Source organism: Melospiza melodia, chromosome 13 (assembly GCF_035770615.1).
Source record: "Melospiza melodia melodia isolate bMelMel2 chromosome 13, bMelMel2.pri, whole genome shotgun sequence".
Lineage (NCBI taxonomy): Eukaryota > Metazoa > Chordata > Aves > Passeriformes > Passerellidae > Melospiza > Melospiza melodia.
Window position 1 is genome coordinate 12,841,601 of NC_086206.1, and position 12,489 is coordinate 12,854,089.

The 12,489-nt window shown below is 38.4% G+C and overlaps 1 long non-coding RNA gene across 6 annotated transcripts in view; it reads right to left on the reverse strand.

Moving 5' to 3' along the window:
• Nucleotides 1-461: 461 nt before the first annotated feature.
• LOC134424211 (uncharacterized) overlaps nt 462-12,489 on the reverse strand; it is a 317,859-nt gene continuing 305,831 nt past the window's right edge. For 5 of the 6 annotated variants that reach the window (XR_010029374.1, XR_010029373.1, XR_010029372.1 and 2 more), the window contains 4 exons: nt 9,367-9,471; nt 8,474-8,638; nt 8,133-8,264; nt 462-950 (listed from right to left, as the gene is read on the reverse strand). This is a non-coding gene — a long non-coding RNA (uncharacterized LOC134424211). Of the gene's footprint in view, nt 951-2,099; nt 2,188-8,132; nt 8,265-8,473; nt 8,639-9,366; nt 9,472-12,489 lie in introns of all 6 variants that reach the window. The other variant, XR_010029377.1, reaches the window with a different exon arrangement.

Here is a 12,489-nt window from a genome sequence, read left to right on the forward strand (position 1 = left end):
CAAGCAAGCGTGCACGAAGCCTCCTTCTTTACCCAGCACAGCTGCTGACAAAGGAGCCTGTATCTCTCGCCTTCTCTGAAGTTAATCCCAGCAGTTTAAAGCAGACTTGTGAAAAAGCATGAATCTGAAGTTACTCTGAAATGCTACTCCAAGGACACATTAGTTCCACTAGAGTCAAAGTACGCGCCAGACGCAATAGGTCGAGTTCTAGTCGAAGAGATTGCACAGAAAGTAAGAGCTAATAATTCTTAATTTGGCATAACTTGACATTCCCAACAGCTTCTCTCTCTCCTTCCAGTAATTGTATCTTGGCAGTGTACATAGTAAAAAATCGTTGCACAAAAGACATGTGCTGTTGGGAAAAAAAAAACCAAAAACCAAAACACCTTTCTGTTGTGTCATACCAAAAAGTGAAGACACCTTCACTGAAAGGGAAAATACACTGATCAAAACACAAAATGGACAAAACTTCATTCATTCCTTATTTGTTTAAGAATTACTAAAAAGAAACTTTTTGCAGGAGGCTAGAGCAACAATAATTCAGACATTAATAAATTGAGCATTGTAACAATAAGCATTCCATTGAATAAAAGAATTCCAGCAAGAAACTTTTTACATGGCATTCTACAGATATTAAAATAAATGAATGAAGTATGCAAGTTAAATTACTTCAAAAATACTTTCCAGCATTTTACCATAATGACAACATTCAATAGTAAGATACAATAGCTCTTTGTAGCCTAAAAACTGTCATTTTATTTTACAAAAATTACTTCCAAAAGCATCTTGTCATGACAATCGAGTTTTGAGGAAAAAACAACCTGTCATTTGATAAACAGTAGAAATTAATTGTCATTAAAGCCACTTAAGCACTCCTCCTTCCTGTTATCCTTCTCATCTTGGCAGTAACTGATAAGATTTCAGGGAGGCTCAGTCATTGATGGCAGGATCTAGAAAAGAAACAATTTTGCATATAGTTATTCTCGTTCCCAGGTTCCAGTTATTGTATTTCACCAACCTGCACTCAATTGGCTTCCTTCTGCCCCTGGCATGGGCACAGTGGAGCATATAAATCACTGCTCCCTGTTACACCTTACCCCATGAAGATATCCAGGTGGCTGCAATCCTGTGGTATTAATATCACACACAAAGGTAACAGAAACAAAGTCCTGGTAACAGAGCCCTGTTATCCAGCAACTGTGAATTGCTAATACCAGCCAGTGCTTTAGCCAACAGGGACCAGACATTACTCATTATCATGCAGTTCATTACTTATGGGACATGGCTGAACTTGAGCCTGTAACTTCTGGAAAATGCACCACTCATCCACAGGAACATACCAACAAAATAAATGAAGGACCAGATGCAATGGTTACAGCAGAATTAGTGAACAGGCAAACTAAAACTGCACATTTCCTTCCCCTGTTCCCTCCCAAAAAACATTACCCAAGATTTTTTCTGACTAAGCAAGCAGCTTCAAGAGGAAAGGAGGACATGGATTGGGCAAAGAAAAAAGCTCTGAGCTTGCATATCCAGACTAAGTCCCGTGCAACCCCAGGAGGTTGTGTGCATGGCAACCCCATTTCCAACATACAGAGTAATTAATTGTATTCCCACATTAAAGCTACCATGGCACACCTCCACCTTGGCAGATTTCTAGCTGGCTTTAATCCTTTCCACCCTCCACATGCCAGGTTCCTCACACCAACTGGCCCTCAGTGACAGCTGAGTTTTCAATGCCATACAGTACCTTGATGCAAATGGGTTTTGCCCTTTTTTCTACCTTTTGCTAGGCTACACTGCCACTTAGTCACTGCACTGACATAACAACTCCACCTTCTCTGCTGCAGTGCAGCTGTACATCCACTGATGTGACAATGGAAGTGAGGGCTTCATCCCTACAGGAACAGAGCTGCCTTTCAGTTTGCAACTTGCATCATTTTCATGCTGAGGACAGAGCATATGGTCCTTCGAAGGGACATCAAAATAAATATGACAGGTCAGTGCAATCATCATACTGAATGAATTCAAATGATGCCGTATCTAAAATGAAATGTGTGCACATAATAAAGATTCAAATGACAAAAAAATTCCCCTACCCTTTATCCTTCTCTGAATTATTTATGAATTCTGCAACTCCAGCTGTTGCCACCAGCCCAAGGACACTACTTCATTTTGGGAATGACACTTCATATTAAAAGATAAGTTAACAAAAGGAAACAAAAAAAAAAAAGAAAATAAGGACACTGCGGGCTTTAAAGACCACAGAAAAGCACAATACATCTTTTCCCAGCTCTTACAAAGGAAAATAATCAACAATCAATTCTGTTCATGTTTCTCAACTTGTTTCTATAATTCCAGACACAGATTTCAACACTCATGCATTAAGTCAGCCATGCCTTTTTAACCATTGCAGTTAAGCAAGACTCTCACAGCATCTTGGAACCCTCACATATTTTTACAGGGTTATCTCAGTCTTACAGTTCACCATAAGCCATATGCCAACACACCAAAGACTGTGATACTATCTGCACTACTGACAGCTTTCAATACATAAAATGGTCATTCCAAAAGAATAAAATATTTGCATATATGGAATTGCTTTTGGGAAAGCAATAATTTGTCCACAAATTGAAACAAAAAGAAGCAACACCTTCAAAGCGCAGTTTAGGGCACAAAGAATTGGTTTTAATAATCATGACATTTACATGAGCAAATTCTACATAGAGCTGTCTGCCCACTTGCAGACTGCTCTGATTTGGATTCCATCACACCTTAGTTCGTAGATTTCAAATAAGTAATTTGGCAATGGGAAGGAGGCAGCATGGAGAAGGCTTAGCCAGTAAGCACGATTTCCATCACCTACAACAGCATGCCCTCCTCTCTCACTTTAAAATAAACTTGTTTTAGTTGGCTGGTCTGTAGAGCAGATAGATAACAGAGAGGCTGAGTAAACAGAAAAAAAATTTTTAAATCCACCATTGGTTTTGGTTGCTACTTTGTTCATGATGGAATCAAGATCTGAATTGTTACACAAAACCACCTACAAGAACATACTGATGCACTGTGTTCACTGTGATATTGACTGCAATGGTCAAAACTAGCAAGTTGCCCAGTGCTGAGGGACATACAGCCCCTACACAGGAGCCCTTCATGACTGACCAATAGCCTCATTTCTGCCACAAATTATATCATTCTGTTTTCTACCCATGATCTTAATTTCAGCGTTTTTTCTACCTTTACCTAACTGAAAAGCAATTGGGCTTATGTTCTGCTCCTAGGAGATTCCAAATGCCACAAGAACTTTTAACCAATTAATTATTTAGCATTTTTTGTCTGAGGTTTTTATTTTCTCCTCCATAAAAGTGGACTAACGATTGTCCCAGTTCTAACACAAAAAGATGTATGAATAAACTGCAGAGCTTCCAAGGCACCATCATCAGACATCTCCAGTATCACCCACAAATTAAAATAAAAAGCCAAAACCACACCATTTGCCTTTAGTGCCACGCACATGGTTCAGGCCTGAGTTGGAATGTCAGATATTCAATAAATAAACTCATCATTGAGAAAGGCAGCAAAGGCAGAGTTGTTGCCTGTCTCACAAGTGAAAAATGCCAACGGCATGCAAGCAGAGATCTGCTGCTACTCAGTTTGGTACCATGAGCTCATGCAGTGTTATCCAGGAAAAGGAGATGTTGTTAAAACAAACATTTATTTGCCCTTCAGTCTACAGCAGAGCTGGCACCCAGCCCTGAACAATCTCCCTCTTCCTCGCTACTGTGGGAAAGCTACTGAACAAATCCTCCCCTTCCATCTCCTGCTGTTGGCCAAAGAAACAAAAAGGTATAGAAACAAAGAACAGGCAGAGAACCTGAGGTGTGTAAAATGTCACTGAGCAGGAAGTTAAGGGTCAACACTGTAACATTTGTAGACCTCTTGCAACATTTACAAGAGCCCCAGATTCTCCTGTTGTCACAGCTATATATTTCAGTTTATTAAAAATTATTAATATTCTCCAATATTTCAGAAATATGCACTACAATTATTTAGTTGTAACCTACTCAAACGTACATCACACTTTTTTTCTGAAAACTAGCAAATTAAAAACAGGAACATATCTCACATTCCAGGGTTGCCATTTAACTCTCAATGCCACAGGTTCTCAAGTGCCTCCTGAAATAGTTTCTAGCTGTGCTAAAGGAATGACATTTGGAAAAAAATCACCTGTGTGCTGATAGGAAAACATCCTTCTGAAGATTTTCACAAGCCAGTTGGATGCAATTGAAGTTAGTCCTCAGAAAATAAGAAAAGTCGTCTTCATGCCCAAACATGCTCACTAAATGCTTCTGGCTATGACATTATTTCATAATTGACACATTACACACAAACAGCCCAAGAAAATATCTTTTTGTCTATGTCTGGATTACACGGCTATTTATACCCAGAGCTTCTGCAGAGCCTTCCCCATGTTGCACGATGCTCTTGAATACAAATGACCAATTGATCCTTTCACATGATAGGGTGGGGTTTTTTTTAGTGTTCAATACTTCTAATGTTTAAAAAAATTGTACCTCAACATGGTCTTTAATCCTTACCCTGAACAATTTGAGTACATTAGTATTAATCTATTAGATGCTTTTCCACACCACACCTATGGCACTGCATAAATTACTGTAATTTAAATGAATTACTGCTTCACAATTCTCATGTGGTAAGAAACATGCAGTATTATATGTTATGGAAAGAAAAATGTGCATTATGGTAACTAACTTTTATACCACAGTATATCTAGGTGCTCATAAACCAGCCATTCTAAACTGTTGAAGGACAAGAATATTAGACTGATCACACAGAACACACATCAGTATGTCAAAAAGTCAATAATAGGAAATTAAATCTACAGTTTATTTAGATATATTCCCATGCCCATATTGAGATTCCACATTAAAAATGCCATTAGGCTTGCTGAAGAATATTGCTGCAAAAGATATTTATGCCTATAGTAATTCTATCTCTGCCCTGGATAACTTGCATTTTCCTGTGTTTAATCTACTGAAACATATTGAAGAAAAAACAACTTGGAGAAAATAAAAAAGAAAAAATAAACAGAAAAAACCCCTGAAGTTCTTTTGTTACACTACTCCACTTATTACCAATGTTCAAGGATGACTTGTTTAAGACTGCACATTTCAACTACCTAACAGTAAAGAATGAAAAGCTTCTTGCTACAAGCTAAAAAGAAAGTCTTTACCATGCTCCTTGAAGAGCTCATTTTCACATTACTCAGGCTTCATTATGCTGAATCAATATTCGTTTAGTCACTGGGTTATTGACATATTTTAAAATAAAAGTATACCCTTCAGCTACTGCACTCATTACGGGTAATTTGTCTTGTCAGGGAGCAGGGAATATTATCCCAGTCTTTCAGGGGCTGACAGCCCATGGAAATACCTCCCCTTGGTTACAACTGTAAATAATTTTAAGGTAAAATATTGAAAAATCAATGACTGTTTCCTGCAATCTGTCACAAACAAATCAATCATAATCTGCACAGCCAGAGAGTATGATTTGAAGGAGATGAGAGCAGATGTAATTCTTGGCTGGAATCTCTCATTTCAAAATCACCTCACATAATGGTGTCATCATTTAAACACTTAGCAGTCACTGCAACTGCCACTCATAACATCTAGTTGGACAAAACCACAAGGAAGAGGAGGAGAAATGCCACTGCTGTTATGTAAACAAACACTTTATTTCAATGGTTGCAACATTAGCAAATTTCACAGATATAACAACAAGGCTTGCCCCTCCACAAACGTCCAAGGTGCTTTTCCTTCTCAGTGGAAGACTGCCTATAAATGAGCCTCTCAAAATGCAAAGCATTTTGAATTTTAAAACCAAACTACGCCTCATAAAAGGTGAGAAATAATATCTGGTACTAATACTACCTCTAAAAATATTTTATTCACTCCAAATTGCTCATAACAGAATTATGCATCAAATTCTTAAGAGATTAAGAAAGGAGAATTATCTGAGGTACCTTTGTCTTTTTAAGAGCAATAAGGATTTCAATGCTTCTTTGTCCTCTACATATTACATTTCACATCTAATTTTCATTAAGCACACGCTGACTCAACTTTAGGGCAGGAACCACTGCAAAGTATGTACAAAATAAAGTCATAACCTACATAAATTAATTGCTAATATATTTTCAACTTGCATTCAAAGATTAAATGTTGTATATGGAATTACATCTGTATAAAGGATCAATTTATACATAAAGAATTAGCTACTGCACTCAGAATGCTATAAACTGACCTTTGTAAATGTGAATAAATTGTGTAAAACTAATTTATTTTTACAGAGTAACACTTATGCTTACACTAAAATTATTTCCTCATTTGTCCCCCCACCTCACTACATTTTCACCCCAACACTACAGGGTTTAAAAGAATTCTCTGCAGATAAAACAGGATAAAACTGTTGTGCAACTGCAACCACAGGCCTAAGTCTGTATTTTTTGCACAAAAAAAATTTACAAATGCTCATGGAGTGTTTCCCTCTGGAGTCTAAAATTTGAGCTCTTAATCTTTAATGTGCAGAGCCCGTTATCACATACTCATTTTAATCACATTAACCTTAGCAACTCCTAATTCTGAATATTTATCTTACAACTGTGAGACTAAGAAAAAAATGCAACCAAAAAGATGAAATTATTTTCTCTTTTCTTGAAAAAATCCCTTAATACTGTTTTTAAAAATCAAAGAATAGGGCATATTGTACATCTAAGTAAACCTCTCCAAGGTTTGCCTTCCTTTAAAGCAGGCTTTAAGTCTCTTTATCTTCTACTTGGAAAACATACATCTCTAACTCTTTATTGATATACATCAAAACCACTATTGTTTGTAGCAGCTGGACAGATTCCCTTTCTCAGCAAAATAAATTATTAAAAAAAAAAAGAAAGAAACTGAAGTCTTAAAGAAGCAGTTAGTGCCTTAGAGGCTAACTAAGTGTAAATATCAGCCATGAAGAAAATCAGCTTATTGTGGGGAAAGGCCAGTCCACAGCCAAAGGAAGCGGGAGGAGGCAGTGGGCGAGCAATTGCTAAAATCCAAAGTAGCTCCTAGAAATGAGTTGCAGTTCCCCACTTTTTCCCTGGATAAGATCTGTAATGAAGCTATCCAGTAGACAGCCCCAGGCTCCTCAGCCCCCTCACACATCCTCCCTGGCCCAGGGACAGTGACAGAGGGAAGCCCTGCTCCCCAGACTGAGCCATTGTGCGAGGGGAAGCGCGGCGCGCGCAGAACGTGCCGGCAGCTTCCCCCGGTGCCATTCCCCTGAGCCAGCTTCTCATTTCTTGTGACAATCACCTAATTAGGTGGGTCAAGAATTGCAGAAGATAGAAGAGATTCATTCTTCCTTACATGCCAGCTCTCCTATTTGTAAAAAGGAAGGCAATGGCTCTTCTACTCCATTGTAAGGCACTTAATAAATGTTAATAATAATTAAGTCAGTCACATCTCCCAGACAACACTGTCAGATCTTTTTTTGCAGTATTTCAGAACTATTTGGCTCAGGAGGGAGCTCCCACAAGCTCCAGACAGAAAAGGACTCACAAATTCCATCCTTCAATGCAAGAGGTCACAGAGGGCTGTGCCACAGCAGACATTTCACAAGCCCTGAGGAGCAAGAGCAGCACATGCTGCTGCACTACAGATGTTAATAGGTCAGCACTGAGAGTGCAATTTCCTGCTGGACAAAGCACTAAGATGCTCTAACAGCTAGTAGGACTGTGAAGTTTTTCTGGTTAAGAAGTTGAACTAGATTCAATTTCTTGAATGAAAAGATGTTGTTTGTTTTTTGGGTTTTTTTTATATCTCTATCAAGAAACAAAAGCACTACTGGTTATGGAAAGAGCTGAAAAAAGAAAGACACTGGATTTGAAGAAGCTACGAGCATTTCCTCTAGTACCCACCTTCTCCACCTACTGCTCTCACTCATAATGTTCATTTAAGTCACTGGCATATGTTCATTTATTTAATGCAGCTCCACATGATCACTAAACAATATAGCAATGACCTATTACATCATGCAACATTACTGGCATGACACTATTAGCAATACTCTACCTAATGAAGTTTATAAAGTCTTCATGTTTGGGCATTACAGAAAGATGAAGAATCCTGCTTTGAAATAGTTCCTGCCTTCCAATTCTGTCCTTCCCTTCTTCAGCATTGCTGAGACCATCTCACTGAGCTCATCTGGAGACAACAAAAACAGAAAGAAAACATATGTGCACAATATTATGTGCACTGTGCAATTTTCTCAACAGAAATGGAATAAAGTTGATGTGTCTGGAAACATTAATTCTGCATTTTGTAAGTGACTAAACCCAGCACCACAAAGGGAAGTGCCCCAGCTCTAATGCTTTGCTTAATGAATCATATCATACTCATAGCAGATTACTTACCATTAACTCTGAACAGGACTTAATATGGTTAAAAATACTGCAAGCCCAGCTGCATTCTGGCTTTCTACTGGGTCTCTTCCCATATTCAGGCAGGTACAGGATAGGATGGACTGCTGGGTTCATGTTCCCCACTGTGCATCTCACTGCTTCTCTCTTGGGTGCAATCTGGAAAGGCAAGAAAAAAAAAGGGATATTTGGAGAATGGGGGCTGGAACAAAAATACAGTATTTGCCACTGATTCAGAGAGCATGTTTCTCTGACCAACAAGGATTACAGACTGAGCAATGCAAGGGTTTCTTCACTCATTGATCCTGCTTGTTTGTTAAATCCCACAGACACTATGTTAGTGCCACATCCCACTGGATGGTGTTCAATCCTGCACGTTCCAAGAGGTGCACCACAGACAGGTATCTATGGAAGTCCAAGATCTGAGAAATGGGGTAGTTTAATGGCATTTTGCTAATGACATAGTGACAGCACTAATCACTTGCTCAAAACAGCACAACAGTCTAACAATTATATGAGCATGGACACCAATTTCCATCGGAATACTTCTGAGACAAGTAGAGTTCCTGTTAGGTAAACTGAGGCCAAGGTTACACGAACAAATCTAGGTCATAGGATGTGCCAGGAATGCAAGGAGAAAACAAACCCAGGTCTAGCCCCTTGCCTGCTATCAAGTTTTCCAATCCCTTCTCAGCCAGCCTAAAAGTCTCTCCACCCTACTGCAGCCTCCTCCCAAAGAATGGATAACCTGGATGACCTCAGTTTAAGTTTCATTTAGGGACACAGCAGCACAGTGTATATTACAGGGAATATCAGCTGAACTTTAACTGAAGCAATAAATTAAATACTGAAATAAACTTAAGAAAAAGCATAAAGGAAAAAAATACCTTTAAAATTACTTTTGAAACTTAGGCTCTACAGAGCTGTCCTCTTCCCAAGAGACATCCATGAAACCTAATGCCCACAGGAGCTGGGAGACAGCAAGGTCCTTCCTAGATAAAAGCCAGAAAGTTAGCACAAACAAAGCAATTCTCACACTGCCAATATCATAAAGAAGTCATAGGCACCTTTTTATAATGACAGAGTATTCTTAATAAAAGCTTCAAGCAGGTTTTACAGCTGCATATTATCCAATGAAACCAGTAATAAACAGCACTGTAGAATTATTTAGTGCAACTCCAATACGCTGAGAGTCTCAAGCTGGGTTTTATTTATCACACAGGCTAAAATGTTTGTTCTTGGCTTTACAGTAGCAGCCAAGCCTGTAGCTATCTTTTATCCCAGCACACTGCCATCTGGATATTGATACTTTGCTATGGGATATGAAAGAAGAGCATAGTTACCTAATACAGCTTAATTGAAAACACAGGACCTACATATTATATCATGCATTATTTTACACAAAATTAAATCTGAAGGGCATGAAAATTTCTGTAGATGTCAGCAGAGAATATTTCAGAGGTAAATGCTGTGTTCGTCATCTGCGCTAGAAATGCTAAAATATACTGTGAAAAATATGTGCTTACAAGAAGAAAAAGCTTGTTTTTGCTCTGTTGGGAAAAAAAGAAATTGCTCAGAAAGGTGCAACTCCTTCAAGAAGAGCAGGAGAGTAATCAGTCACATGTTTATTAGTACAGTAAACTCTGTTATGGTGATCCATATTCACCTTGAAAGGTGAGTATGGTTTGTTTTTCTCATCAAGCAATGATTTAATAAAAAAAAAAGAAAAAATGCTGGTTCTGTAAATACATTCACTTTAATCTGCAAAAAACAGCTTTAAGAATCACCTACATCTGCACCACTCACATTAAGGAATACAGACTAAAAAGCTCTAATAAAACCCCAGAAATTATGAACTGTTAAAAAGAATTCCTTGGCTGTAAGGCCAGAAAGGCTACCTGGCTTTATGTTTCTCCTCAGAGAGGTACTGCTGAGCTCTTGCAAACACCAGTCATAAAGACTGCAAATATATGTAAGTAAAGTAGATAAAGCACAAAATCTTTGGAACACAACGCTGCTATTAAGACACTCATCTCTGACACCCACACTGAAGGCCAGATTCCAGCTGCAGGAGCTCCCACCACACTGCAGAGCCTGCAGGCAAAAGGGAATTTGCTACCATGAGGGAAGCTGTGGGCTCAGGGAGATCCCATAAAACAGCACAGGGAGCCACAGCCATCCTTCCCACTGAGCTGCTCCTCATTTGCTCTAAGAGCCAACTAACAGTAGATGTGGCTGGCTTTAAGTGAAAAACTTGTTCTAGACATGAAAGAAAGCAGTTTTTCATTTTTCACTCAGAGTCTATTTTCTGCATATGTCCATGGAACTGTAAGTAAAATAAACCCTAAAGACATTCTTAACTTAGTCCATACTATGCCAACAAATTCAAGCAAATAATGCCATTTAAGTTAATTACAGGAAACTTCAAGGAAACTGAAATGCAGTTTCAGGTTCTCCCATGATACTGTCAAGATCTTTGGAGTTACATGCTCAGTACAATAACTAGGTGCTTGAAAGACTTGTCAGCTGCACTTCTGTACTTAATTCCACACACTAAAAAGGCTGCTGAAGCAATTTAAAAAAAAAATAACACTGGAACTGATAATCACACTTCTTTTAGCAGACAAGAAGTGATTTAAAATAGAAAGGCTTGGAGAGAAAAACAAAACTCTAAGCTACCTAATACCCAAATGCTAGGCACAGAAGAGAAATTCTAGGTGTTCACGAGTTTACACCTCTCTCACAGACCACAAACACAGAGAGTGTGAACAAGGAGCATCTCAGGCAGAGGAAGTTCAGGAATAAGAAACAACAGAGCACTGAGGGTGTCTTGCCCAGAGAGCTCCTCCTTGACCCAGGCTGAGAGCTACAAAACACCAGCACTTCCACTGCACCTGGAACTCCCAGCACGGCACCTGAGGGAAGCAGCAGCAGTGTCTGCAGGAAAGGGCCTCTAAGTTTTACAGCCAATATTTTACATGCATTTTTTTAGCACTTGCTCAGTTAATAATGTATTGATTTAACATAGAAATACACAGGCCCCTCCCTCCTCTTTGCACACTAATAATTTTAATCCTTGGTTGTGCAAAGATGAGAAAGAAAATTTTCTCTTCATGCCTAATTAAAAGAATGAATATTCATGTGTATTTATTTTTCTCTTACGAGTTGTTAATACTTTAAAATATACTGTATGAAACATCTCTTATCAGATGTTTCCAGCAGCAATTTCCCCTACCATCTGAGTCTCACAGATTTTTTTTTTTTAATAGGACAGCTTTAACTGAAACAGGGTATCTTGTAGAGGAATTACTATTTTTTTTTCTTTAAGAGGACTCCCTTTAGGTTCACATACATAATTGTTGGGTAATATTGTCCCAAACTGAACTGGAGAAACAAATTCAGTGTCTAAGGTCAGGTATTCTGATAAAGAATTATCAAAAAGGTTTTGAGAAAACAGCCTCCTTCTCATCTACCCCTGTAACAAGAAAAAAAAAAGGAAAAAAAAAGTTGAAATGATCTCCTAATGCATCTCCCTTCATAATTCATGCCGAAAGATGACATTTTCTCAGGATCTTAATTAAGATAATGATGAACACCTGTGTCGGCATTCTTTGGCAAGACAGCATTATCCATCATAATCTTTTAAGTACTCTCAAAAAAACCCAACAAAATCGTATGAGGGAACCAATCTGTTGCCTCTCCTTGCACTAAGTTTTACATCTCAGACACACAGAAGAACGATTAGATCTTTAAGGACTGCAATAAAAACAGGATCGTTAGATTTTAAAGTTTCAACAGAAAGTAGCTATTAAATTAATTAAATTAAGGTGTATCATATCCAAGATAGCCAAGTTTAACTCCATTCACTATAAGTCACCTGGAACCAAACCACTTACAGTTAGAGCATACCAAGAGCTGTACTTTTAAACTATAGCTTGCTGTTACTTTTAGGATCATTCTGCCTCTTTCCATTTGTTTCTCCCAGAAAGAAAATATTCTCAGCTTACATT